This window comes from Chroicocephalus ridibundus, chromosome 2 (genome assembly GCF_963924245.1).
Source record: "Chroicocephalus ridibundus chromosome 2, bChrRid1.1, whole genome shotgun sequence".
In the NCBI taxonomy this organism is placed as follows: domain Eukaryota; kingdom Metazoa; phylum Chordata; class Aves; order Charadriiformes; family Laridae; genus Chroicocephalus; species Chroicocephalus ridibundus.
The window spans coordinates 139,138,703-139,166,524 of NC_086285.1; the positions used below are offsets into that span (position 1 = coordinate 139,138,703).

Genomic DNA, 27,822 nt, shown 5'->3' on the forward strand with positions numbered 1-27,822 from the left:
TGCTGCTTTTCCTCCTACAGTAATTAAGTTTTTGGGGAGACTGTTAGCTGTGTGTATTTCTGGGGCCAGAGAAGTGAGGACACAAGCCTTGCTGGCAGGGGCGAGGCAGCAGGCTGGGGCCTGGTGGTGCTGGGGGGAGGTCTGGTTTCAGCTGGAGCTGGAGCAAAGCCGCTCTCGGCCCCAGCCGCCGCTCTCTGCGACTGCGGTGTTTGTTAATAAGGAGCCAGGCGAGGAGAGCTACAAAGGGAAAAGCGAGAGTCTTGAGGAAACTCTCAGCGACAGTAGCACACAGCCTGCTCCAGTCGATTTCTTGCCTGTTAAAGGAAGAGGGAGAGCTGCCATCCGGCCAACCACGGAGCTGCTTCAGGGCTGCTCCTGCCTGCTTCGGGGCCCGGCCCCAAACACTGAGAGGCGGCTGCGGGCAGCTGCCCGCGGTGCCGTGGGAGGGTGCCCGCTTGGGCTCACCCGAGCCCGCTGCCCTGTGCCACGGCTGTGGGCTGCCGCCAGTTGAGTGACCCCCTCCGAAAACATTTGTTTCCTTCCCACCTCGGCCGGTAACTTTGTCATGGGAAGCAACAGCACTGCCACTGGCAGGAGGGGGGGAGGGAGAGGCCACGAAGCAGGGCAGAGGCCACGAAACAAAAGCAAGTAATAGCTGGGACTGGTGGTACCTGTCCTCCTCTCCCCGGCCGCACTCGTGAAGCGCTCTCCGGCAGGAGACGGGAGCACTGCTCCGACACGACCGGGTGGCACAGGAACGGCGCGGAAACCCCCCGACCTGCGGGCACAGCCGGAGCCCGAGTGGCAGCAGGGGAAGCCCCGTCCGCCCCCCCTCCCCGCCCCGAGCCGCGGCGGCAGGAGCGCAGTGCCGGGGCACAGCCAGGAGGGGAGCGGAGGGGCCCCTCCGCGCCGTCCCTGCCCGCCGGGCACCCCCGCGCAGAGGCACGCCGAGCCGCAGCTGCAGGCGGGGCACCCCCGGCGCACACGCGGGGAACGGGGCGGGCGAGCACCCCCGCGCACACGGCGAGCGGGGCGGCGGGGCTACCCCCCTGCGTGCGCGCACACACACGGTACCCCCCTGCACAAACCCCCCGCCCCCTACCGGAGCGCCGGGAGGGGTCATCCCAGCGCACACACGGCGAAGCCCGGCGCTGGACCCCCCCCACGGCAACCCGGGCAAACCCCGGCCCCGCTCCGCTCCGCGCCGCCCGCCGCCTCCAGTCCCGGGGGCGAGCGGCGCCGCACCGGCGGGGCAGGGGGCGGCGGCTCCGCCGCGGCCGCAGGGCAACAGGCGGGCGGGCGGGAGGCAACTTCGCGCAGCGCCGGGCGAGCAAGTTGCGCTGCCGCGCAAGACGCGCCCCCCCCGCCTCCGCCTCGGCGTGCGTGCCCGCGCCTCGGCGTGAGTGAGTGTGTGAGCGTGTGCGAGTGCGTGTGCGAGCGGCACCTGCTGAGGGCGGGCGGCCTCCGCGGCGCGGAGCGCAGGGCGGCGGCGGGCGGCTGCGGCGGGCGCGGGGCGGGCCGGGGCCGGGGCCGGGGCCGGGCTGGGTCCGCGCCCGGAGCCGCCGCCGCCGCTGCGCCCTCCCGGCTGCGAGTCCGCCCGGCTGCGGATCACGTGGCGGTTGCCGGAGGCAGAGACTAGAGAGGAGAGAAAAAAAAAAGCGCCTCATTCCTTCTTCCACCGCCATACTGTATTTTATAGTAACTCTCATTTTTATTCCTCCCTTTTACTCCCGCTCGGTGAGTACCTTTCCGCTGACATTCTTGTCCTCCTTTTTTTGTCCTGTTTTTTTTTTCTTCCTTTTGGTTTTTTTTTTTTTGGTTTTTATTTTTTTCTTCTTTTTTTTTTTTTCTTCCTCTTTGATTATTGTTTAAATGGATTTGATCTTTTGCTGATGACAAGTTTTTTTTCCTAGCATGCGATGGTTACTAAACTGTGAGCAAAAGGTGCTGCTGGGGCCGGGAGTCACTGGGAATGAAAAATGATAATATTAATAATACAGACTTGCCAGTCCAGCAACAACTGATATACATTTAGTAGCTATATATCTATATATGCAACTGGTTTTGTTGTGGCACAGAAAAGCGATGTGAAATATGATGCTTATTTTTTAAAGATAAGAGAAAAGGCATGTTTCTAACTCTTTTTGCAGAGGATTTTCTCTGGTGTTGTTTTATTTTTATTTTTGGGTGCTTTTTAAGGGTTTTTTTCGTAAAAAGATGGGAATTGAAAATGCATTTTACAGCAGTGTTTACACAGAGTTTGTAATCTTGCAATGCTGGTGGAAGCCACAGAGCAAGATGTTAATTTTGTTATTTTTGTTATTGTTTCTTTTTTTTTGACACTCAGTGCAATCAGCAGGGTTTTTTTTTCTCTTCTTTTTCAGTTTTTGATGCCTGTTTATAATGTGAAACTTTTCTTGCAGCGTGTTACAGTTATCATTTTTAAATACTTTTTTTCCTCCTTAAAGATAACAAAGCAAAACAGAAAGCCAAAGAGATGATCCTTACTTTTGCACATTTTGCACCTTGACTTTTTTATTCTTTTGCCAGCAGTATTTTATGATGGTTATTATTATCATGATGATGGTGATGATGATAGATATATACATATATACAAATAAATACATTTTCAAATGATGGCAGTGGAAGGTTTTCCTGGAGAATGAAGTGCGATTTGGTTTCCTTGTCAACGGAAGATGAAGTGAACAACTGAACATCTCCCCAGTGCAGGTACTTCATCTCCTTGTAGGCATTTCCACGCTGTGTAAATTACATTGTGAGATTTTTTTTATTTTTTTTTTTAAGAAATCTCTTTCCACCCTTAACTAAAGGTTTCTGTGCAATGCACAAGAGGACTGAACTAAGTATCTCTGCCTCGTGATTGCTTGGATGTGTGCAAAATGTTGCGCTGATGGAGCCTAGGTCGGTTAAGCTGAAGAGAGGTGTTTTATGTGCTGTGCTGTACAGAGGGGAGAGCAGCTCGGGAAAAAAGAATACAGACACCCCTGCCCACATACACACACACGCTACCACCCCCACCCCCCCCCCCCTCCTGTTTTAAAATAAACCCTAAACCCCAAACGGAAACTGGATGAAACCTTGAGAGCCTTATTATGAGTACAAATACTTACAGGACTTTAGACAAAAACAAAAATCCTGGCCCTGTATTGTGGTGACTCGTCTGTTTGTGTGTGTCTGCTTAAAAATTATCCATTAGAAAATCGCTGTGAGAGAAACAGCAAAGGAGGCTCCCTCGGAGAGCTGGCTCACTGCCACAGGAGGCATATTTCGTAGCCCTAAGGGCAGCAAAACCCTTATATCCAACTTCTGCTCCTCATATTAAAAAGGCGTAAACAGGGCAGCAGGTTGCCTCTTATGCATTTAATTCGTTGGGATGGAGATTAATCAGAAGCAGATATTTGCTTGAAGGTGTTTCGTTTTGTTTTGGTGATTATTAATGCCACTGGCTGACAGGGAATGGGAAACTGTTACTTTCCGTGACGGTCACTGAGAGTTCAGGATTGGAGAAGAAACTGTTACTTTTCATTGAGAGCACTTAAATGCTTAACAGAGGCTGCCCCTGATGTAGAGGCAGGATATTGGTTCTCTAAAATCCAATTTGGAAAGATTTTTCCAGATGACAGGGTTTTGGGTTGGTGGGGTGGTTTGTTGTTTTGTTTTGGTTTTTTTTTTGCTTTTTGTTTTGTTTTGTTGTTTGTTTTTGTTTTTTTTTTTTCAACTATAGTTGAAATATAGCAATATTATGCTAAAGTTGAAGTGCTGAGTGCTTGGATCTGCAGTGTTCTCTATAGTTTACTTTATTGTGATGAGATTGCTTAATGTATTTTGTATAAACAGTTTTAGGGATCTGTAACTGACCATAAAGATACGCTCTGTATTCAGATGTGGAAACTAAAGTAAGTTACAGGGGATATATTTCTTTCTGTGGTATAAGCAAAAATAATTCATAGGGCTATGAATGCATTCGGAAGTTTGAGGCTTCTAACACTTATATTTACATTCTTGTAACTTAACAGTTTCCTTTAAAGTAGAAAGTGTATATAAGGATGTCTTCGGCATTCTCTCATGCAATTAGTCATGTCAAAAAATAAATAAATTCATTTGTCTTTGTAGAAACATGTCTATTATGTATTTATGGTGGCTTTTTGCAGCTTAAATATAATAAAAATATTTAACATATATTTATGCATGGCTTCTGCTCTGTCATGATGGAATACTTCTGGCAGTATATCAGGGTCAATAATCCATGTGTCTAAAAAAACACTGTCTAGATATTTGCATGATAGATTATGATGACTTCTCCAAAATAGTTATGATCTGTTGGGTCAATACTCCACATTTTAATTCGTGACTTAATTTGAAAGAAAGCCATTAAAATACAAGAGTGATTGAAACTTTATCCTCCACCCTCTTTTTATTTCCATCCAACCTTATTTTTAAATTAAAACAATGCTTTATATTATGTAGAACTGCCAGTAAGCAAAATATTTTTGATATTGCTAAAGCACTGAAATAAAGTAACTAGGCTATCAGTTTCCAGAATGGTGTTCCTTTCGTCCTTCCTTTTAATATTGCAGGTGTATTATGTGAGTAATTTTGTACAGATAGTTGCTGACTGAAGATCTAATCCTGCTCACCTAGCCTTATCTTGAAGTCTGGGAAAGAAAGTTTTAGGAATGCACTATTTTCAGCACCCAGATTTCATCTACAAAGCACCTGTTGTCCGAGTAGCATGGCAATTAATATACGTACATTTCGTTTGCAACAATCTGAGGTTCTATGATTTCATATGTATCAAACAGCTTAAGGAGTTTAAAAGAGGAATAAAGCAGCTAATTTTGAAAGAGGGTACCTCTACCTCCTGCAGTATGTGGGCACAGTAGGATTTGGGTTGGTGGAATCGATTCCAGCTTGGTGTTTCCATAGTTATGCTATGACTAGTGCTGTTGAAAGCATGTTTGGAAAGCCATAGTTAGTGTAAAAGAGAATTGTCCTTTTGGATCTTTGAGATGAATAAAAATTTTGTCTAAGAATTGCAGCATTGTTTCTACTAGTGATGATATAATTACATTTCTTATATTTAGTATGAGATGTACTTGTACTGCATTAACTCCTGAAAGCGATGAGTGTCCAGACTTAAATGGCATCTTTTGTTTTTCTTGACATCTTTTTTGATAATCAGGAGACCTTAGGAATTTATAAATGTTTGTAAACTGAAAGCTTTGGAAGGCAATTTTTCTTTTCTTCCTCCATAACTAGCTATTATTAGCACTACTTAGTAGCAAATAAAAATGTGACAGGTGAACAAAAGTTATTAACAGTACAGTCCCCAGAGCACTGACTCATAAATACATGTTTTTAGCTGCTGTAGTGGCCTAAATTGGCAACAGAAGTGTATTTTCTCACATTTTTCTACATAGGAGATAGGAGTGGAGAGGCCTGTGGAGTCACCTCTGTTTTGCTGTGATGCTGGGCTGGTCTTCTTATTTTGTTCAGATTCAAGCAAACTCCAGTATAAATTTAGCTGGGCCATCACTCCCACTGCACCTCTTCGAAGGCTGGGCAGAGCCTCACTCTTCGGGCTGTTAGAAACCTCCTTCCTGACCTGAATTTATTCTCAGACAGTTTACGTTCCTTTATTTTTGTGCCAGTGCTGTCCCTAAACAGTAAGGTTCCTTCTCCACATCTCTGCTCCGCTCCGGACTATGTTTCTAGAGAACAGTCACAGCCCCTTTCCACTCACTTTTGCTGAGCTTACTGGGAGAAGTTCCCAATAGCGTGGCCGGCATTGGGAAAGGATGCTGAGGCTGGCTCCCACCAAAATCATGCCGCAGCAGAAGTAGGGCAGCTGCATTTGAATCCTCTTCTGCCCAAGCTGGTCTGTTCTGCTTTCAGCTGCAAACACGGCTGTCCAGTTTCTGGCTCTTGCATTAGCCCAGGAGAGAGCTCCATGTTTCCACCTGGAGCTGTGCTGTGGACATGCCTTCTTCTGGTGGAACAGCCTTCGCCCCGTGCAGACCTTCCCTTCACTCTGCCTAACCAATCTGGATTTCTCTGCCTAGAACGTAACAGCAAAGGAAATCTTAGAAATTTCTCCTGCAATGATGATTTGTTAGGCTCGCAAGAATCTTCTACTTATTGTTTTAGTATTTTGTATTCATACCAGCCAGGGGAACCTGAATGGGCTTGAGCAATGTTGTATCAGGGACTGTCTATCAGGAATAAACGTGAAAGCTGGCTACGATGCTTTTTAAAATATCTTTTCCTTATTAGTTTCTTCCCAGGTTGCTTATTTCCCAGCTCTCTAGTCTTCTAAAGCATTATTCTAAAAGCAGTTTATTTCTCTTTTACAGTGTAGTTTTTCCTGTTTTCTTCATTCCTTTCATTGTGGGTTTCGAAAGATAAAAAGATAAAAAAGCTTAATAGTGTTTAAAGTGTAGGATTGTAAAGACTGATAGGTCTGCCCTCAGTTGACTGTTTTTAACTTCCCTTGGTCTTCTTAGAGGATGTGGTGCTCTGTCAAATTCTGGAGCTGAATCCTTTATGTTTTAAATACTTACAGAATTTCTTAACAGAAGGCTAAAGTTGACTATTTCCCAATGAAAAATTATGTAAGCTGTGACACAGTCTATGTAGTCATCCAGTTTGTAGCTTCCTTAAACTCAGATCCAGACTGACAGAAGGAAACAAAATGCTGCTTTTAAATGTTATGAAGATTACAATGTAACATTTTCACCTTTGTTAAGGTACCAATATTGTTTTATGATCTTTGAACAATTACCAGAATAAAATGGCTTGAAGATTATTGTTTTGCATCTACAGACATTGGAATAATTTGTACCATTTTTTTTTCTCATCTTTACATGTTCCTATTTCAAAATGACACTCTAATCTCTATAATGTACGTAATCCTTCAAAAGCATTTACACTACACTTTTGGAAATATTTTCTGAGAAAGTTTATTTTTGCACAATGAAGTGTGATTTTCCATCTCAATGAATCATCTGCCAACAATTAAAACAAATAATCAAGTAGACCTGCAAATTATTAAGTACATCTCAGGTTGCTTAGCATCAATACAATTAGTTTGTTTTTATGATTGTAGTATTCTGGGATAAAAAGATAGACAGGTGGACTAATAGAGAGAATCATATAGATAGATATTTTTAGACCTATTTTTAGTGTGATAGAGAATTAGCAGAAATCTTAATATCTCCTTTAGGGCTTAGCCAACACTTTTGTTGAAGAATGAACAGTTTAACGTTCTCTGTGTAGTAAATTTTTGCACACCAATATTATCTACTGCCACTTGACAAAAGCTACAGGGTCAAATTGCATGTGTGGTACTCCCCCTGTGTCTCCCCAGTATCCAGCCTGGGCTCCCTGCATGCTGGCTGGTGTGCCAGGGTGTCAGGGCTCAACCCTTCTGCAGTTGTGTCTCAGTTTCAGGAACAGAGTTTCTTTGCTCTCGTGTAGTTCCTTTGTGGTTATGGTAGTAAACATCATAATTTCTACTCTGACTTGGCTGGTAGAGCCCAGGGGTGGATTTCATATGAGTGATGACCAACAGTGGGTATGAACATGGTGGAATAGGAATGACACTCCCCAGGCTCTTTATTTTTCCTTTGCACACTTGTGAGTCTTTCTCCCAAAATACCCAAAGCTCTGATTAAACTTGGTTTACATCAGCCACCCTTCCCAGGTGGCCTTCTCCTGATGTCAGTGATTATTGCCTCTACTGGCGTGCAGTCTCTGAGCAATCAAGTCAATGCAGATCTCTGAAAACAGCTGAGACTTTCCATGGACAATTCTGTGGTCCTCTGAGAACTGCTCTCAGTCCCTTGGACAGCCATAGCTTACAAAAGGCAGTACAGGCCATTATTATTATCACTATTATTTAAAGAACAAAAAACCATAAAGGATCCAATGATAATTATTGGCCCTTGGTAATTATTAAATGACTTGGTGAAGGTCAGGTCCCAGCCTTCCAACTGTATTCCGTACCAACAGCCTTTATTTCAGCCTGCTCAGTCACATCGGTTGCTTTCGTCAAGATCCTCCCTCGAGTCAGGCATGTGCTTTGTGTTGTGCAGGGTCAACAAAAAGGGGCTATCCGCCACAAATCAAATATTAATGGGATTCTTCACCTGACTGAAGCAAGGCTAAATTTGTTCTGTAGAAAACCATCATGCTGGCACGGTACATTCAACAAAATGTGTCTCAGTTTCTGGTGAGAGTTTTGCATAGAAGCTGGACAGAATCTACATCAAATAGACACATCTTGTTAAACAGTGGATTTGGAAGAGGCATTGCACATATATACCTTGCATGGAGTATTTTGAGTCTGACTTAAGAGTTGGAGTTTCAGTCTCAAAGAATTATATTTGCATAGCATTGACAATGCTAGTCATATCTGTTTGATTGTGTTGTAGTGGAGTTTGATGCTCAAAAGTACTAAAGTGTTTGCTCTATCCTAGGCATCTTTTTTATTAGAACAATATGAGTGAATAAAATGCAAAAAAAAATAGAATGCATGAATGTAACAAAGATGGTTGTATGCATTTTTGCACACTGGGCCTGTTCTGAAGGGTTACTGAATGCTAACAGCCCTTCTTGTGGGTAGAGGGAGTTATAGTAACTCACTGACATTTACAATGAAATACCGTGTTATCAGTAATTGCATCGTCATGCTTCTGAGCTTGATCTGTAACGCAGAGTTACTTTTTACAACAAAAAAAGAGGGAAATTCTACCTAGTTACGATATTTTATCAAAAGATCCTTCACCCAATAAATATTAGGATGTAAGTTATATAACATTTAAAAATGTTCTGTGCAAACTGTCATGCAGCGTCTATGAAACAGACACCCTGAAGATATAATTGAAACAAAACTTCCTGTTTGGGTACCTACAAAAAGGATTAATTAGACTGTGTTCTAAGTACAAAAATATCAGTGTTGTTATCTCATTTCTCAAATTGTATTTGCCACTGATTTTGCAGGATAAAACCCAACACTTGAAACGTTGTTGCACAGTAGGTCAGTTTCCTAATGTACTCTGTACTGTGTGAATTTACATCATCTTTTTGTGTCTCCTCAAACTGCAGAAGAAGAAGGATGTAATTATGTTTTCTTCCTACGTACGCAACTTCCAGTTAAATGGGAGTTCTGTAAATGTGACAACTGCAAGACTGGCTCTGGAGAGGTTAGCATCTTCTAGTTGTGCACCTGTCAGTTGTAGACAATTAATGTATATTATGCACAATGAAAAGGGAAACTACATTTAAATTTTGATGTTATGTCACTTTTGCTTTAAGGGAATAGTTCATCAGGACATTGATGCTCTTTTTATTGTTTATTATTTAATGAGAAAAGCACATTCAACAGGATGTGCCTTGTTCTGGAAGGTGACGTATAAACAGAAAGGTGCAGAATTAAACTCTGGTCCTGTTAAAATCCGTGATACATATGCTGGTCAGAATTTCCTGTCAAAACATTTTTTTTCGGTAGATTTTTGATAAAGTGATTCACACAAAAGGCTCGATTCATCTCACTTAACCTTGCTGTTTAAAAAATAGGTTTTCAGAACTAAGCTAGTCATCATTTTAGCCATCTAAAAGTTAGTCATTGAAGTCTAACACAGTCGCTCAAGGCTTTGTAGTCAGTGGAGATATATAGACACCTCCAGAGAATTACAGATTACATCCCAAGAGAGGCACCTATGGATAGCTGAGATTAACAACCTTCCTAAAACGCCTCTCTCTTTTCACTGATGAGAGAGGGAACCTAGATGAGGCATTTAAACTAGATTTCTAACTTTTTGATAGATGAAGTTATAGGAGATGACTGTCATACTTTTTTTTCCCCATGCATCTATTGAAATAGTAATTTTTTAATGAAATATTTGGTTGAAAACTTATTTATTGGCCACTAGAATCTTCATGGCTTTAAGTTTTTATTTGAATTTCTTTTCAACTTCTGCAGTAATTTTTTTTTACAGAAATGCAAATGTCTTTTTAAACACTTTGAATCCATCCTGACTATGAAAAATTCCCAAAGGTTTCTGTTGGGGCTAAGATTTCATACCTTTTTTCTATTGCTTCACCCAGTTTTCTGGCTGTTTGTAATGTAACCCTACAATCTGAATTCTCCTCGCAGTGTCCTATTCTGAAATCCATGGACTTGAGCTATTGGGTACAATCATGGACCTCACCTGAGAAACTGTTGAAAATAATTGAAAGTTAAGGATTATGTGGGTGGCAATGGAATCATCTACTTGCACTTTACATATGTAAATGAATGTAGATATAGAGTCACAGTGTTAAAAAATCATTAGTAGATAAACAAACAGCAGAAGACCTGAATTTGAGAGTTCTAGATGACTCTGAAGGAGGCTTTTTGAAAGATAAAAAAGCAAAAATAATAGTTTGTGGACTGAGGGGATCCAGGCAAAGTAAGTTAAATATTTAGCTATAGATGGCATGCTGCTAATGCCCTCATATACATACTTTTTATGGTAAAACCTGTGTTTTTGAATATCCAGATAGATTGTACTTTACCCTGTTTCAAGTAATTTTCTACAGAAGTTTGGAATTGGACTGAGCGTTAACCTTTGTGTAAATCATCTCTTAGACAAAGTTTATTTCAGTGGCTTGGATTAAACCCGTCCCGAGTCGTTGCGAGTAGCAGGATGCAAAAGCACTGGCCAGTTTGTGCCACTGCCCAGTATGCTGTGATATTATCCTCAAAACCTGAGTCCAAATTAGAAATGAACTGTTTGGTATAAAGGGAGTAAGCACAGAACTCAGCATAGTAAGAGTTAATTGCCCAAGTACTGTAGTGTTACTACCACGTTAAAGTAAGATGCAGCTGTGAGCTCTAACAGCCACTTTATAATGGTTTGAACATATTTGGAAATCTTACGGACTTGTCAGAACTGAGAAGAGGAGTTAAGAAGTTGGAGTTCTCAGCCCTTTGAAACAACTGTTTCAATAAGTGCTCTGGGGACTCTAAGTGGTTAGCTGCAGCTACTGTGTCATGTTATACACTTCACCACCTCTTGGTCTTCATCTTTGTTCCTCGCAATGCATCTGTATTTCTACCTTAGGCTTTTGTACTGTCCCTCAAAAATGCATTATGTGAGCAGTATTCACAAACAACAGATTTACAAGGATAAAACCCTTTGCTGACTTCAAGAAGTTTTTGCCTCTTTTCTCTGTTTCATTTATGCACCATAACGCTTCCTTTTTCAGTCACGCGTCTCGGCTCAGAGTTAGGAGCACAGTGTTGTTACGGGAATATAAAGGTCGCATGACCAGAGATTGTCAGGACATAGACGAGCACAACTGAATTTCTCAATGAGGGTAGGGCACATAAGCCAAACTGTGCTATTTGGATCTAACTGGGTCTAAGTCTGCCAGCTGCTCTGGGTGAATCCAGAAACCCTGAATGAGGAATACTTTGTTCAGGGACATGCTTGTGAAAGGAGAGATTACAAGAAAAATAATTACAGTTTAGTTTAAGGGAATAAGCTATTTCAGTAATGCCATGATTTATTTTTTTTTTCTTTTTATTTGATGCACAAATTAACATCCTAGATAGTGTGACATTTCATCTCAGAAATTTTAAAATGGGTTCAGAAATTCTTGATACTTGGTCACAAATATTAATGAATGCTGTAAATATTCATCATAATCAGAATAAGACCAGCTGCTTTTCACTTTCAGATCTTTTAAGATCAAAATCAGCCCTGCCATAGAGACCCGTATCACACTGGTCTGCAGTGACAAACAGAGGAAAACATATTTTAAAATATCGGGTGCGTTCATTTGAATTTCTGGATCCTTTTTATCTTTTATTTGTAATGTTTTTTTTTATTTCAGACTTGCTGGACCTTCCCTCCTGCTCTGGACCTCTCCCCTGGTGTCGGCACAGCTCAGAAGGATGAAAGAAAAGGAAGCAATAGAGGAGGGATGGAAGAGGGGAGAGGAGTAGAAAGAGAGGGAGGAGCGGCAGCAGTAGAAATGGATAAAAAAAATCCCCATCAGTTGAGTTAAGGCTCCAGACAACGGGGATGTTTTCAGTCCCTGCTTCTCCTCATCTTCCCCTCAGGCTCAGGCCCCTCTCCCTCTCCAGCACCGTAGCTTTCATCAGCTCTACAGATACTTCACTACTCATTTCCGTTTTTTATTAAAGAACAAAACCAGAACCATTAAAGTCTTGCAAACAACATATAGCCTTCTCCTCACAAATTGGTTGTTGAAGTAGTAAAGTAGACTTACATCTTTAACTATCAAAGTATGGAATGGTTTCATACTTCATGAGTGAGACAAAGAAAAAAAAGGGTAGATTTCTCATTCCTTTTATACCCAAGGTGAGCCCTTTAAATCAGCGTGCCCATAGCTCCGTGTTTCAGTTTTATTCTTCTAGATCCAAAAGCAGACTTTCTACTGGCCTTTATTTACTTATTTATTTTTTACCTTCTCTTCTTGAAAAGCTTTACTTTCAGAGGTTCTTCTTACTCCCCATCATCTTAGTAGGAGTATAGATTAAAAACGATTCCTAATTCTTTTAGTCTTGAATTTTACAGTGTATTATTTAGCTTTGTAGGCCAAATACTCCAACCAGAGTAAAAAATACAATCTGATTTTTTGCTATGCAGTGTGACTGTCAGACAGACAAGAAATAGGGACCCCACTACTTAGTGCTGGTCCAGCACTTGGCTCGGTTCCGGCGTCTGGCCTTTCTTCCCAGCTGGATGGTCAGCTACTGTGAAGGTGGAGGAGAGCTCAGATCAAAAGAACTCTTTGGCCAAACCTCTTTTCATTCCTTATGCGTGCCTGCCTCCTCACAGCCATTCCCACCAGGAACCCTTCTACCTGACAAGGTTGATTTAGGAGTATTAATACAATACGTGGATTCGGTAATTGGTCTTTCTAAGAAGGTGTTTCCTAAATCTGGAGCTGAAATTGGTCTTATGGCTCTCCTATACCAATCTGCCTGATACAAAAAAGCCAAAAAGTGGCCACTAAGCCAGTAAAAAACAAAGCCCAGTTGCAAATTTGCAGACTTAATTCTTTAAATGACAAATAATAAGAATTCCCAATTGCTTATTACATACTATAATCAGTTATTGTAACTGAGTGAAGAAAGGTGTTAGATGTCACAGAATCGCAGAATTACAGGGGTTGGAAGGGACCTCTGGAGATCATCTAGTCCAACCCCACTGCCAGAGCAGGGTCACCTACAGCAGGTTGCACAGGAACGCATCCAGGCGGGTTTTGAATGTCTCCAGAGATGGAGACCCCACCACCTCTCTGGGCAGCCTCTTCCAGTGCTCTGCCACCCTCAAAGTAAAGAAGTTCCTCCTCATGTTTAGGTGGAACTTCCTATGCTTAAGTTTGTGCCCATTACCTCTTGTCCTGTTGCCGGGCACCACTGAAAAGAGCCTGGCCCCATCCTCCTGACACCCACCCTTTAAGTATTTATAAACGTTGACAAGATTCCCCCTCAGTCAGACTGAAGAGACACAAATCCCTCAGTCTTTCTTCATAAGAGAGGTGTTCCATCCCTGAATCATCTTGGTAGCTCTCTGCTGTACCCTCTCCAGCAGTTCCCTGGCCTTCTTGCACTGGGGAGCCCAGAACTGGACACAGTACTCCAGATGCGGCCTCACCAGGGCAGAGTAGAGGGGGAGGATGACCTCCCTCGACCTGCTGGCCACACAACAGGTTCCAGATGAAACAGGTAGTTATTGCAGGTGCTGGTGGAACAGGTCCAGAGCAGAATGATGAGGTCCAAAAAGGCTGAAATAAATTTAATGTCCTAAGAAGACTTTTAAAGAAAAGTACTGTAGACAAAATTGTTCGGTATTATGCATATCTAGGTATAATAGATAAATGCAAACATGTTATTAAATAAAAGTACAGTACATAAAACTGCAAGAAAACAATGACTTCTTTCAAGGTTTTTATGTTTAAGGATATGTTAAATTTTAGTAGCATTTAGGAGAACTTAATTTTATATTTTCTTAAGAGATGCACTGTAAACTGATGCAACTGGTTGTTGCCTCGTTACCTGACTAGAAACTTTAAATTTCCATTGGTATTGAAGTCTGCCTGATGTATTGTTCTTACATTTTTTTAGATTTGAATTATTTGTGCCCAATTTACGTGGGGCACACACTTGAATTGTAGGTTTCTGATTTCAGCAGGGTACTCAGAGCCCCTGGACTTGGTATTTTGGGTCTCTGGGCAGTCTCTACAAAAATCAGGCACCTTGAAGAAGCCCTTTGGGACAACTCAGTGGGGTACCCAGATTCCCCGGAGAACCATACTGAGAGCTGTGGCTGCTCCACAGGATTAACAGGAACTACTGGATGCACCAGGACATACTGGCAGAGAGCATGTCCATCCCCCTGCTTGAACCAGGGAACTGCTTTCAGCACATCCCTCCCCTGGGAATGTTAAAGGGGGAGAGTTCACAGGAGACTTCCCTGGGCTTCAAGAATTTATGGTCTGAGGTGGAGCTTATTTTTTCTAAGGCACTGGTGCAAGCAATCTGCATAGCTCTTTGAGACTTAGACTATGTTTTCCAGCCTGAAGTGTCATTTAAGATCAGTGAAGGGAAGCCTACCTTAACTTTAGGTAGCTTTAGCTGACGATACAACAGAAGTTATGCAATTTGAAACTCACCCTCAGCTGCTGTTGAAATGCGATGCAATGCATCCCATGCTTCAGAATTTAGAGTCATTTTGCAATGGGGAGAAATCTGACTTTCTTACTCCTGTAAGTAGATATTTTGAAGCCACTGGCGCTGGTGAGGTCAGTAAGACTGCCCACACAAGTAAGATGAAGATGGAACTGTAGAAACGGATCTGAAGGAAATGTTTTTCAAATCAGGGGTGGAGTGATGATGACTTCCTTGGGCTGACTCAAATCCTTTGCCTTTTCTCAGTTCTACTGTGCTATCATCTCTGCTACAAATATGTATTTTAACTTTGTAGTTTGCTTTGCAACATTTATCTTCTTCAGAGTGCGACAAGATAATTTCATATAGCAATTGCCATTTCACTTCAAAATGTAACTACAGTATAATCCATAATCATCAATTTCTTTTATGACCAGCTGCTTGCTATTATGTTTTACAGCCTTGCAGTGCATCAGTAAAGTATCTTTTTAGAAGTGGAGTAATAGAGTTGGCACCTTTAAAGCAAGGAACTTCCTAATGAAAACTTTGAAAGCTTTGATCCTATTCTGAAAGGGTAGTACTCTTTACATATGTTTATAATCTGCTTCTTTCAAATTAAATGCTTTGTGAGCTCTGGCATGTGATATAAAATATATCTCATGGTATCAGATGCTACATGTAACGCGTAAATTTGGAAACAAATTGCATTAGTCTTCTGGTATTAGTCTTCATCCATGAAATTCAAAGCAAGATTTCCAAATTATGATACTCACCTGTTAACTGCTGCTCACACAGAATAACAAGCATGAGTATTTTTGAAAGTCAGGAGAATTTTGGCCATCTCTACTACATACAGGGTTAAAAGCCCAACCTCAGCATCTTTATGGAAGACTTACTGTGTGCAGAATGTAGATTACTCAATATGGTGGCAATTTCTATTTGGCCTAGAAAACAGAATTGTGGTGGAAACAAGGCTGAATGAAGGCTGCCATCATCATCCATAAGATACTTCATATATGAAAGATATTTTAAGGAAATATTGTCAAAAGACACTCATACCAGGTACACCTTGAACATAACACGTGTAGCTTTCTATGTGTAGCTTGTAGCAAGACAGAGCCCACATAGAAACTGGGAGTCAGGTATCGCTCTCACTTCCAGTTTTGCAACGCTTTTGACATGAGTCCATTTGGATTACACCATGGCAAAAAGATGAGAAATTGTGCATGATGTTTTCTCATAAAAGGCTATCTTTCCCAGTCGCATGTACTGCGAACAATACAGAGTGTACTGTGATATGTAGAATGTGTACCTGTGTAACTATATCCAAGGATACTCCTTGTTTTGTAATTAAGTTTGCTATTGATTTCATTGGGAGCAAGATCAGGCTTCTGTTTTCAATACAATAGGATGTGTTTCTGATATAAAAGTGGAACAGTGTATTAACTCAATAGAAAAGACAATCTGATACTTGGTGAATTGGCGGTTCTAAAGATGGCATAATAAAAATCTGATTTAATATAAAAAAAAAGGCAATGTTGTTTTTCCTAGTAAATGGGTTGGTATATATTTTTTCTGGTATACTAAAAGTGCGAAAAAGGGCTGATGTAGTGGGTCAAACACAAGGTCCAGCTATCTCGTTATTCTGTTTCTGTTGGTACTAAAGAATAAGAAAAAAAATGGTATTCTCACAAGAGGCTGCTTTCTAGAAGAACAAGTAGAACACCAGAATAATGATGCAAGAATAAACTATGCTGGCCTATAGTTTATTTATAGTTTATTTTATAGTTTATCCATATTAATAATTTGATACATCAATTGATACCTTGTACAATTAGATACACATCGGGACAGATCACACTATCTTACCAAAGTAAATATAATATCTATTAGTAATCAAAACAATTAACAACAACTTCATATTCTGTAGAAAAACAAAACCTTAAAATATACCATAGAAAGTATGGTTAAAGCAGAAACTTATTTTTAAAAATTAATAAATAAATAAATAAATATTCATTTGCAATATATTTGCAAAATTAAGATGTAGTAATACATTAAATAGATTAGTATTGTGGTTCAGATGAAACTCCTGAAGTAATTTCAAAAGATAGGAGTTTGTAATTTCCCAAATTCTGGCACTTTCCAACTTTGTATTCCTTGACTTTGCTGACCTACTTAACTTTTTTCAATATAGTGTTTTTTGAACGTATACAATCTATATTTACTACATTGAGGGAGATTACATGTCTAGACACGTATATTTGAAGTTTCATTATGAAATATGTAACAACGATAGCTTAAAAAGACAGTTATTTATGAAAATTGTTTTGGAGCATTGCCTTGTAGCTTCTTATTGAAGCTATAAATTTGAAAGTTTCTTATATTTTCTATTTGCATCAGTGTATAAGGAAGCAAAACAGTAAATTGTAAAGTAGAAGCATGCTTTAACAAACAGAGCAGACCACTCAAGCCGGGTCGTATCTGTATCCCAGTAGAAACTCTGGGAAGACATCCTCTGGTTTTTGTGAACTTCAGTTTCCCATATGTGTTTGCCTATTTACGTTTAGAACAGTAAAATTTCTTTAAGGACTTACTGTATTAGTCAAATTTCAGCTAAGGATTTTAAAGTCTTTCAGCTTTATGAATGCTTATCATTTAAGTAATGATAACATAAGAAAACTATTATTGATTTGTGTTGCCAAAGTGCACAGGAACCCAACCATGAAACAAGATTAGCAGGTTGTTAAAAAAATTGAGGGCAAGCTCCAACCTCAAAACCATATGAATTATATGCAGCTTGCAACCCACCATGAGTCCTCAGGATTCAGCAGCAGAGTGTATATTCAATAATAACAATTATTTTTTTCAAAATAATGTACAGAGTGTAAATATTTAAATTCTTGTCATTGTGAAATCATCTAATGTATTTGCATGCATTACCTCGGTGAATGCATTCAGTCGCAACTTCTCGCCAGCAGTATATTGAAAAGATAACCAGTGAAAATATCCTTATCCATTTAAAAATATACTTTGTTACTGCTAGCAGTTTTTATCTCATGCTATATATTTAGTATATAAGCCTTCTGTTATACTTGAGATATGGTATCGTTGTCCTTGTATCCTTTTTATAAGTCCTGAAATAGTTCTTTCACTTGGAGATTATTTTTTTTATGTTACTATCTTTCTCAACACCTTTTAACACAGTTCAACCTAGAAAAAAAAAAAAAAAAAAAAGAGGGTCTTTATTAATCGAATAATAACGGTATGTTTCAAAGCAGATGGAGCAGAAAGAGACATCAAAGCCAAGTTAACAAATAGTGAAATTATCCCAGTGAAATCTTCAGAAAAATCCTAGAGCCATTTTGTAGGCGAAATTTTGAAAAGACATGCAGCTAATTTTGATTTAAATGAGATGTTTTTCATGGAAGTAGTTGTGACCCAACAGTTAAAGGGAATCTATGAGAAGCTGCTGAAGCTGTTCCTTCATTTACCATATAGGAGATATATATAAAAGTTGTCTTATATCTTACACGATCTTATCTTGTATGATATATGGTGTAAGATAAGATGTAGATTTCTACTTATTTACAACAGAGAGACAATTTGGGTTTTTTTTCCAGCACTGTGTATTAGACCACAACTGAATCGTTAAAAAATAAGATAGTTGTTTTCAAAAGCAAAACTAAAAGAAATAACTTTCTTTCAGTGAAACCAAATGTTAGCCGATAGGAATTCATGGAAAGATCATAGAATAGAATCATAGATATTGCATGAGCTGATAGTCTGGCTTAAACACATGGTTTCATTTGCATGTTTAGTGTCCCTCTAGCTAATGCAAAGCGTGCAGGAGCGGTGGCGGGGTGGGGAGTGCTGTGGCTTTAGGCTTTGGTTAGGATTCCGCTTGGTCATAAAGGAATTGACTCCTGAGGTAAGAACTTCTCTCCTGCCAACCAGCAAACATGCACATCTTTTAAGGTTTCATATTGTAAATTTATACTTTACATGATCACATAATTAAATATGATTAAATCCTGCAACTCACCAGTTTGTCTATATTATATAACTATGAATTATATAGTTATTTTGTGGACAAAAAATTACTGTGCAGTTGAAATGCAAGTGTTGCACCTTAGGGGAAAATTCCCTTCATAATACCTTATTCTCCAATGCTATACTGAAAATTGCTTTAGTTCCAAATAAGATAAAGTGTGATTTCTTGTAAATCAGTATTGATGTTTTCTGTAGTCAGATTGTCATCCAATTACTAAAGTCAGACTTAACTAGCTGGTGAGATTATTTTGGGATTCTAGATTCAACTGGCTGCTATAGAATGACATCTACAATTGCCCCTTTTTGTCATTCAGAATTGTATGTCAGGCATAACCAAAACTTCATAAAATTGAGGGTACACTTTAAAATGAAATCTTGTTGCAAAATAAATTGAGCCAGAATTCTGTATTTTTTTTTTCTCTGTAAAGATTTGGAAGAATTTTGCCATCATCTGACTTTATATTAATGTAAAAAAATTTGTTTTGCCAAACTCCAACACAAGGAATTTTCCCATCTCACTTCAAAAACTATTTATAAATTAGAGTATTTTGGATTTTGATGATATTACATGTATAGTGTATAGAAAAGGGTTATAATCTAAATCAGTGATTTTCAAAAACGTGTTACCGAACAAAATCTATTTGAATATTTGGGGGTTACATAGGTCCTTTCTGGTTTTAGATAGTATTCTTAATGGAATTATTATTTTTATGAAGTCAGGTTTATTTAGAAAAATGAACAAAAAGAAGTTTCCTTATACACAGCAGAAGGCAGGCAATGGGAGAGAACTTTGTCACTCAAGTCTCTAGGCTTCTTTTAGGCAACATTTTTCCCAAAAATCTTTTTCTCAGCCTTTTTTCTGAGGACACATCTACAGTGTAGACACATGTGCAGTCCTTCTCACCCCAGCTTCGATGTTTCTGAGACGTTGTAGTGTTTATGTGACTTTCAGAAGACTCTGGGTATGGTTTATTAGGTCAAATTCAGTGCTATGTTAGTGTGGCTTCAAACCCACAGCTCAAACGTCTCTTTTCAGTTCAATCCTCTGTAAAAATTCCCCATCTAAACAACTGCTCCCTAAACCCCTTGTAGAGGATCAGTGTTTTGGGCTGTGGGCACAGTTTTTCCAGTAGGAAGACAGGGCATAAAGAAAGAGAATTTCCTTGTCCATTGAACAGGAATGAAGGGCATTTGCTGGAAAACAGGAGACTAGTCCAGCAACAACCTGTTTCTTTTACTAAACATGTATTAATTAATTCATCTGGTGACAGCTTCCCTATTAGACTCTTTCCTATGATCATTAGGGCTGAAGATGACATTGATTGCACTTTGAAAATAAACACTTGTATTAGTTACTTTTCTTCCATATTTGTTTAAAAGTACAGAGATAAAAAATCATTGGAATGCAGATATGGGATATTATATTTTCCTTATAGAAAGCTGACAGTATGAAAATAATTTTCCTGTTGATGTAAATTGTCCGTTTATTATGGCTAACTTCTACATACATGCACTAAAGTTAACTTTCTTTGAGCTGAACAAAATAATCTAGTTAATTTCAGTGATGAGCTTCAATATTTGACCAACAATGAGAGTATAGTAACATTTTATGGGACTTCCCTCCTGCAGATATTTAGGAGACTGGTGTAAGAAAGAAAAAAACCGTGTAGAAACTGCAAAGGTACTGGACAGTGGGAGGAGCATGGTATCTGACTGGAGGATGTGTATGCACAACAGAAATAATTAGTGCCTGGACCTTTGCTACGATGCCCCTCTCTCTACTCTCCTCCTTTCCTCTCTTTAGGATTTCAGTTTCACGTGGAAGCCTCCGTCTGTCAACTGGATGTGTTCCTCTACAGAGCTACCAACATATGTGAAATCTTTTCACTAATCCTGCAAAATCAAATGCAAATAATCTCATAAGCAAATCATAAAAGGCGAGAAGGCTACCAAAGCTAAAGTGTATTTGAAGTTAAGCTAAAATTTTAAAAATACCGTGGCCGGGACATTTTTACACATAGTGAGCAATATTCACAGCTGGTATGAATTGATAAGATGTCTCCATTAAATCAATGGAGAATTGATTACCTGGTTCTAGCTCATAACTTGTTCATAGCATATGTAATGGGGTTTGCTTCCTTTTAGTGATAAGTTGTGGGAAGCACACTGATTAGTTCTATACTGGGAAGACCATTTCAGTCTTATTGCAGAATGACTAATGGAGCTTTGAAAATGTTGAGGTAATGCATGTGTGTGCTGTGTGTGGAGGGTGAGGGAAAATGTGATGCACATGAAACCTGAGCACAGAAACGATAAACTTGGAAACCATCTTTTCAGTGAAAGCTATTTAGCTCTAGAGCCTCTCCTTTGCATTTTGAGAGGATTTAGAAGAATGCATTATTCATAGCGAAAGAGTAGTTAGAAAGTCAGTTGTTTCTGATGAAAGGTGGTGGGCACAAGCTTGCATATTTTTTAGCCATTTTACGTTGCACACTGCTGCAGGAAAATCTGTCTCGTGTCTCGAATAGTGTATTGATTATAATCAATCAGACATTTTACATAGACTAAGGTATGCCCTACTTAGCAAAAACCCTATTGACAAAGACAGTGTATTAATGGATCCCAGAAATTTTGGCATTAATTAGGCCTGCTGAAGTCTTAAATGTAAAGGATGCTCTATAAATGTGCCACCATTTGATAACCCAATTTTTAGATTGATTATTAGAGATACAATAGAGCATGTTATTATGTTAAATCTTGAGAAGGGTTAAATAACCGAAGGGTTCAAGTGATGCAGTCATCAGATGCTCAGCTGTCAAAACACCATTTTTCTGATTGTTCTGCTTTGGACCAAAAATGGCAATTTGGTTTGGGAAGTATGCTTTGGAGCCAGTATGGCTGAGAGGGATAAAGGATCATGCCATGCAAGATGCAATTTTAACTGCAGGATTAAATCTTTTGATAAAGAAAAAAATATTCATAAGTTGAAAAAGTCATTACTGTAACACTTCTTTTTTTCTTTTCTGTGTTTTAGAACTAATATTATTTTTTTTCCATTGGTATGTGTAATGAGCCATAGTTAATATATGCTACTTAGCTTAATCTCTCTGAAACTCAGCTTTTCAGTATGAAAGAAAGGGTGCAGGAGGAGAATGAATATATACAAGGGATAAAACCCGAAAATATATGCATGGCACCTGAGCTTCAGCTGTCGCCTCATGGATAAAGTGTAAGATGGGTTAGTAGGTAGGATCTGTTGACCTTGTGGTGTGCATATCATGTAGTCTTTCAGAGGCTTTTTGTTCTTGTTAGTCAAATTATTTTGTTAGTTGGAACCACATACCTTCTTGTCGATGCAAGGTATCGTAACGAAACCACAATTTTAAAAGAGGAGCTGTGCAGCAAGAAATGGTGTTACGACAAGTTCCTTATGCTCTATTAGGGAATGCCCACACTGCTGGCAGATCTTTCAAGGCCGATAAATATGGATCTTTGAGATGATATTGTAACATCCCTGAAAACAATCAAACAAAGGATAAAATTTCAAATTTTTTTGAACGTACTTTGCAGAAGCTTTCTGAATGTGTGAATAGGAAAATGTAAGGACGAAGCATTTTCACCCCAAGTTTTATTCAGCCCCATTCAAATGCGCTTCTGGGGCCTGAGGAAGCTGCGCTTAATGAAGGACCTAAGAGTTTGGAGAGTCAAAGCAGAGGTATCTGCCTACCTGCTTTTCACCCTTGTAATTCCTTAGATTAGCAGCTGCATTCATTTCTGCCATTGGCTCCCAAGAAGGATTTTTTAGGCAGGAATTGTCAAAGTCTGGTCGTAATTTTTCAGGGTCCTGGCATGTACTATTGGGTAGAGGGGTAAGATATGGTTACAAGCTATAGCTGCTGTTAATTCTCTCATACTGGTGGGATCCTTAAAGGTCTTAAAAGGCAGCTTTTCCTTACCTCTCTTCAATGCTAGAAAAAGGCAAGGTTGTTGCCAGAATGTGGCTGTAGTCAGTCTTCTCTGAACATTTCTGAGAACATAGTACCAGCATGTTAAACTGAAAGAATCTGCCTCTGTGAGTTGAATCAGAAATAAATGGTGTGCCAAATACTGATGTTTATTGAAAGGAAAAAAACTGCTCAATAATAATGTAAGTATGGGATTAAGAAAACGTATAGGTGACAGAAATGTGGTATAAACTTTCCCTATTCTACTCTTAATTTTTAATGAAATAGTGCACAAGAGGTCCTGGTCATGTTGTTCCAATGGTTACTGCTTAGTTGCCTCACCAGTGAAGAGACACCTGGAATCTCAGAAAGAGTGGTCAGAGACTGGAATAGGCTGCCCAGGGAGGTGGTGGAGTCACCATCCCTGAATGTGTTTAAGAGTCGTTTAGATGTGGTGTTGGGGGATATGGTGTAGGGAAGAACTCTGTAGAGTGGGGTTGATGGTTGACTCGATGATCCCAAGGGTCTTTTCCAACCTAAATGATTCTATGATTCTATGATCTGAGATTTGAGTTTGGTGATTTTATTTGTGAGAGTTTCTGTAAATAGTGCGTTTAAAGCTGATTTGCTGGAACTTTCAGTCAATCTAAAACTTGAACGTAAACCCCATTCATGTTTCCTAAATACCATCAGTTTTCTCTATGGACAGAGCTAGGTTTGCAACTCGTTCTACATCTCTTGACTCTCCTGGTCATTCCAATGCTTTTGAACTGTTCGTTCTCTGCCTTATTTTTTACCATCATTGAAATGGGAATAAAACCCTCAGCCATTAAAATTTTTGTTGAGGATTCATAAATTGAGTTATCCGTCACTCTGTAAGATTTCAAAGCCAATATTTTAACAGCTGTGTTTTCAACCACTATAGATATGTTGAAAAATTAGCCCCCAATACCAGTAAACCTACATTCTATTCTAGATGTTGTGCTCACCAAAGGTCACTCAGACGGGTAAAAAGAGAAAATATACAGCTGGTAGGTGTGGAAAAACTGTCTTTACTACTCATTCTCCTTTTTAGCAAAGCCCTTGTAGCTAGCAGTATTCTCTACGTTAGCATTGGTGGACACATGTTCTAAAAGAGAGAAGAAATAAATATTTTCTTCTGGAATAAAACATTAACCAGTTGAGACTTGGGGGAAGCTCAGTGGTTTAAATGAATAGGTGGTGGTCTCTGTGAGGGTGTTATTCTCTTGTATATAGGTAATAGCTTTTTATTGTCGTGTTAGAATATGACACAAGAGAGGCTTTGAAATGAATGAGAGTTAGGTTCTGCTCATGCTGGACCTGCGTCTGAAATTACTTCTCATCAGCCAAAAAGGAAAGGCTGCTCTCCCTGCGAAATGATGGATGGATTTGTCTAGTTAGGAAAAGACACGCTGACAGGCAACCAAAATTTTCCTACATACGTATTTAACCAAAAATACTAAACAATACGCTTCATTTTGTCACTGGAAATATTTCGTTATGAGATGATGATTCATCATTGATCTTTGCTCTCTGCCAATGGAACAGTCTCTTGGGAGGAAAATATAATCTATATCTGTCTTATTTATTTGTTGAGCCAAAAAAAAGTCAAGAAACAGACTTTTGCTTTTGTTTCAGTGATTTAAAGTACATTTTCTAACTTTTTATTTGAAGAAGCTGTTTGTAAATCTAGTCTAGAAAAATGCTGGTTTTATAAGCTTCAAGAGCGTGTTTCATTTGGAGTGAATGAATTATTCCTTGCCAACAGACAGCTGTAAATACATAAAACGCTCAAGCTTTGCCAGCACAAAATCAATGACAAAAATCAATGCCTTATATGTGCAGTACTTTACTTAATCATTTAAAAAAATTATTTCAGTGAGACATAGAGGGCCAGATCCAGAGCAAATTGTCAGAAATAGTTTAGCTTCTATAGAGTTCTATTGATTTACTCCTGTGCTAGATCTGGCCCACTGCAGAAGCTAAATTTAATATAACTGTATTTTTTAATGTATTTATTTATTATTACTGAGCATCATTGTATTTTCCACAGCCACTAAAGTGGGTTATGTTCATGGCAAATTCTTTACATACATAGAATATGTAGTTGTCTCTGACATGCAACAAAATTACACTTGACATTTTTAAGCTCAGGATGGAGTTTTCCATTGCGTTTTGTGTAATTTATAAAACAAGTTCATTTCTAAAGTTACACCACTGATTACAACTGCTAATTTGCATGAATGATTAGGACACCGTTTGTGAATTGGGGATTATAAATAAAGATTGCAGCAAGCATGATCTTTCTGAAAAATATTTTCTACGTTGATTTGATATGGAATGTTCAGATTTAATAACGTAGGATAAACCACGTAATATCATGCTCTAAACATTTTGTAAGTATATCTTAGGAAAGTAAAGAACTACTAGTAGGCATCACTACACCTCTCTGCTATAAAAACATTGACAATAAATAGAGGAGACTGTTTAGAAATAATTTCTTAAACCTAATTCTGTATGTCTTCTGCTTATCCATGCATTCTGTTGCAGTATTGGGATTATTAGGTGGTGCAAATGCTGTGGATTGCAGTGCTGGGTGTGGAATTAACCGTGGAGTAAATTCTCCGGTGTAGGCGAAGAGTCAGACTTTCAGAAATGGTAGCTGTGATGCTATTGACTTTACTTGCAGCTGATAGTGCTCATTATCTCTAAAAAATCAGGAAATAACTCAAGTGGAAATTAAAATATGCTTCATTATAAAAATAATCAGATTAATATTATTGTGAATACACTTTCTCAGTTCCTGACATCATGCATCTGAAATTCTTTACTTAATACTTCGTCAAGGTAATTGCCCTCATTTAATATCAGTCAGCCCAATCCTCATGAAAAATATCCATTAAGCTCAGTAACAATTTTCAACCAAGTAAAATAAATGCAGACTGCATCTTGTATGCCTTTTTTACGGAACATCCTTTTGGAAGGTAAGTAACCTGGCTATTGTCCTCTCTTTAATTGTTATATTGTTTTCTCTGGTTAATAACTAATACTTCCTTTAATTTGCTTTCTATCTGTGACACCTCATTTATTATAAATTGCTATAGCCTGTATTTAATATCTAGACCTATTATTGTACAGAATATATTAATTAGGTCATACAGCAGTTTATACCACTGGGTGAGAAAGATGAAGCAAGGTAATTTATCCTGCATAAAAAGGAGTTATGAATCATGGCCAGCACAAGTGGTTAATGTGGGTTTCCATACATAAAATAAGAAGTTGTCCTATGATGGGTTTTGTCACACTTTTTGAGATAGATTTTTGTAAGTAACATAAGGAAAATTGTGTTTATTCTTCAATTTGTAAAGCTGATTGATTACGTACTGAGACTAATGCCCGGGTCAGACATCACATGTCAAGGCACAGACTGGATGACTTTTTGAGGTCTCTTCTAATTCGCTTTCATGATTCTGTAATTAAATTGAAGTAATGAATAATACAATGCGTTTTCAGGTTTGTGAAAGGCTACAGGGAGCCCCTGTTAAAAGTCGACAGTATATGACCATGTTTATATTTTATCTGCTATATATTTGTCTATTCTGTTTATTTTTCTCTTCTGTCCTTTTAAAATTACACTCCTTTGTAAAAGGTTGGAAATGCACAATGTTATCAACGTTAGTTGTTTTACTTCATAACAGCAACAATACCAACCAATATTACACTCAGAAACCTAAGACAACATTAATTAAATTTTGCCCTCAGGAAGATGAGTATTTCTCAGCAAGGAAAAATTAGTTTGTGATTAAAAGAGTTGAAAACCTGTTGTCCTGAAGTTCAGTGTTCATGGCAAGGTGTAATTCAGTTATGCCTTTGAACACCATTGCAGTGTTACAAAATAAATGAATATATATATCACGAGCAGGCATTTTGTTGTTAATTATTATTGTTGGAGTGTATAGTTTTCTGTTCCATTTGAAATAACAGAACGTGGTTCACTAATGATATACTCGGATTCATTAAAGTGGAACCAGTTTATTTATGGTTATCTCATGAAGATTGTACTGCGACTGGAAGAAAGCGTTAAAAATGGAGATTACACAGGGACCTTTGCAAACTGAGGAGGACGTGTAATACCCAGTCATGAGAAAGCATTTTTCTTCGTACCTGGCATTCATTCACAACAGCTGTGTGTGACATTATTTGTGTAAAAGGGCGTACAGTTGTCTTTGCACTCCTTAAAGTGGTTCTCCGTGACGGAGGGCTGCTCAAAAATTCCTTTTGCTGCCAGTAGCCAAGGAGTTATTACCACATTCCGAGACTGCCGGGAAGGCTGAGCCCTGTCCTATTTCCCCTGGCCATTCTCTGTACTAGTTGCGAGGAAGGGAAATTATTTGGTCCCCGCTCGGGTGGCTCGGCATCACTGCGGAATACCTCCACGCTGTGCTCATCACCCCTGCGTCCTGCTTTCTGCCGTTAGCACGCTGTGAAGCAGCTGCAGTGCTCCGAAGCCTGTCTGTTGGATGTAGGTGAACATTTATTCACAGTTGTAAAATAAGTCTTGTAGAGACAAGTGTTAAACCAGAGAGAGAGAGAGTGAAATTCTCATTCCGGGGTAGTTAAAGGCAAGGTTTCCATTAACATCTGAGAGGCTCTGATTTTGTCTTGGCTGCATTGCAATGATCTTCCTGCCTGAAGCTGCTTCTAGACAGGTTTATACTGGGATCAGTCTACGTAGAGATAGAACCATTGGCCAAACTCGTTTTGCTTATGCAAAACCAAAGTAAGTAAGATCTGCAAAAGACTCCTACAAGCAGAAGTTTTGGGAATGGCATCGTGTCTCAAGACGAATTGCTACAGCTCTCTCAAAACATGTGGCTTTGTAAAGAGGGAACATTTTCCACATTAGCTGTACTGAGCTAATTGTCATTCCCTTTAATGCTGCAAAAACTTATATTGTCTTGCTCAGGTCCGTGTTTTCTGAACCACAACATTCTTATCATAGTCTTTTAATAACCGGTGCAATAATATAGCACTGCATTTCAGTAGTTGAGGAAGACTTGACTCTCAAGTCTGGCTCAAGTGAAACTCCCTTTAGCT

General features: G+C 39.3%; 1 protein-coding gene across 6 annotated transcripts in view; it reads left to right on the top strand.

Moving 5' to 3' along the window:
* The first annotated feature begins 1,496 nt into the window (after nt 1–1,496).
* The window catches only part of RALYL (RALY RNA binding protein like), a 411,166-nt gene continuing 384,840 nt past the window's right edge, over nt 1,497–27,822 (top strand). For 3 of the 6 annotated variants that reach the window (XM_063327126.1, XM_063327129.1, XM_063327128.1), the window contains exons 1-2: nt 1,610–1,737; nt 2,644–2,730. The gene's annotated coding sequence lies outside the window, so the exon portion shown is untranslated. Of the gene's footprint in view, nt 1,738–2,643; nt 2,731–27,822 lie in introns of all 6 variants that reach the window. The other 3 variants (XM_063327131.1, XM_063327132.1, XM_063327127.1) reach the window with 2 other exon arrangements.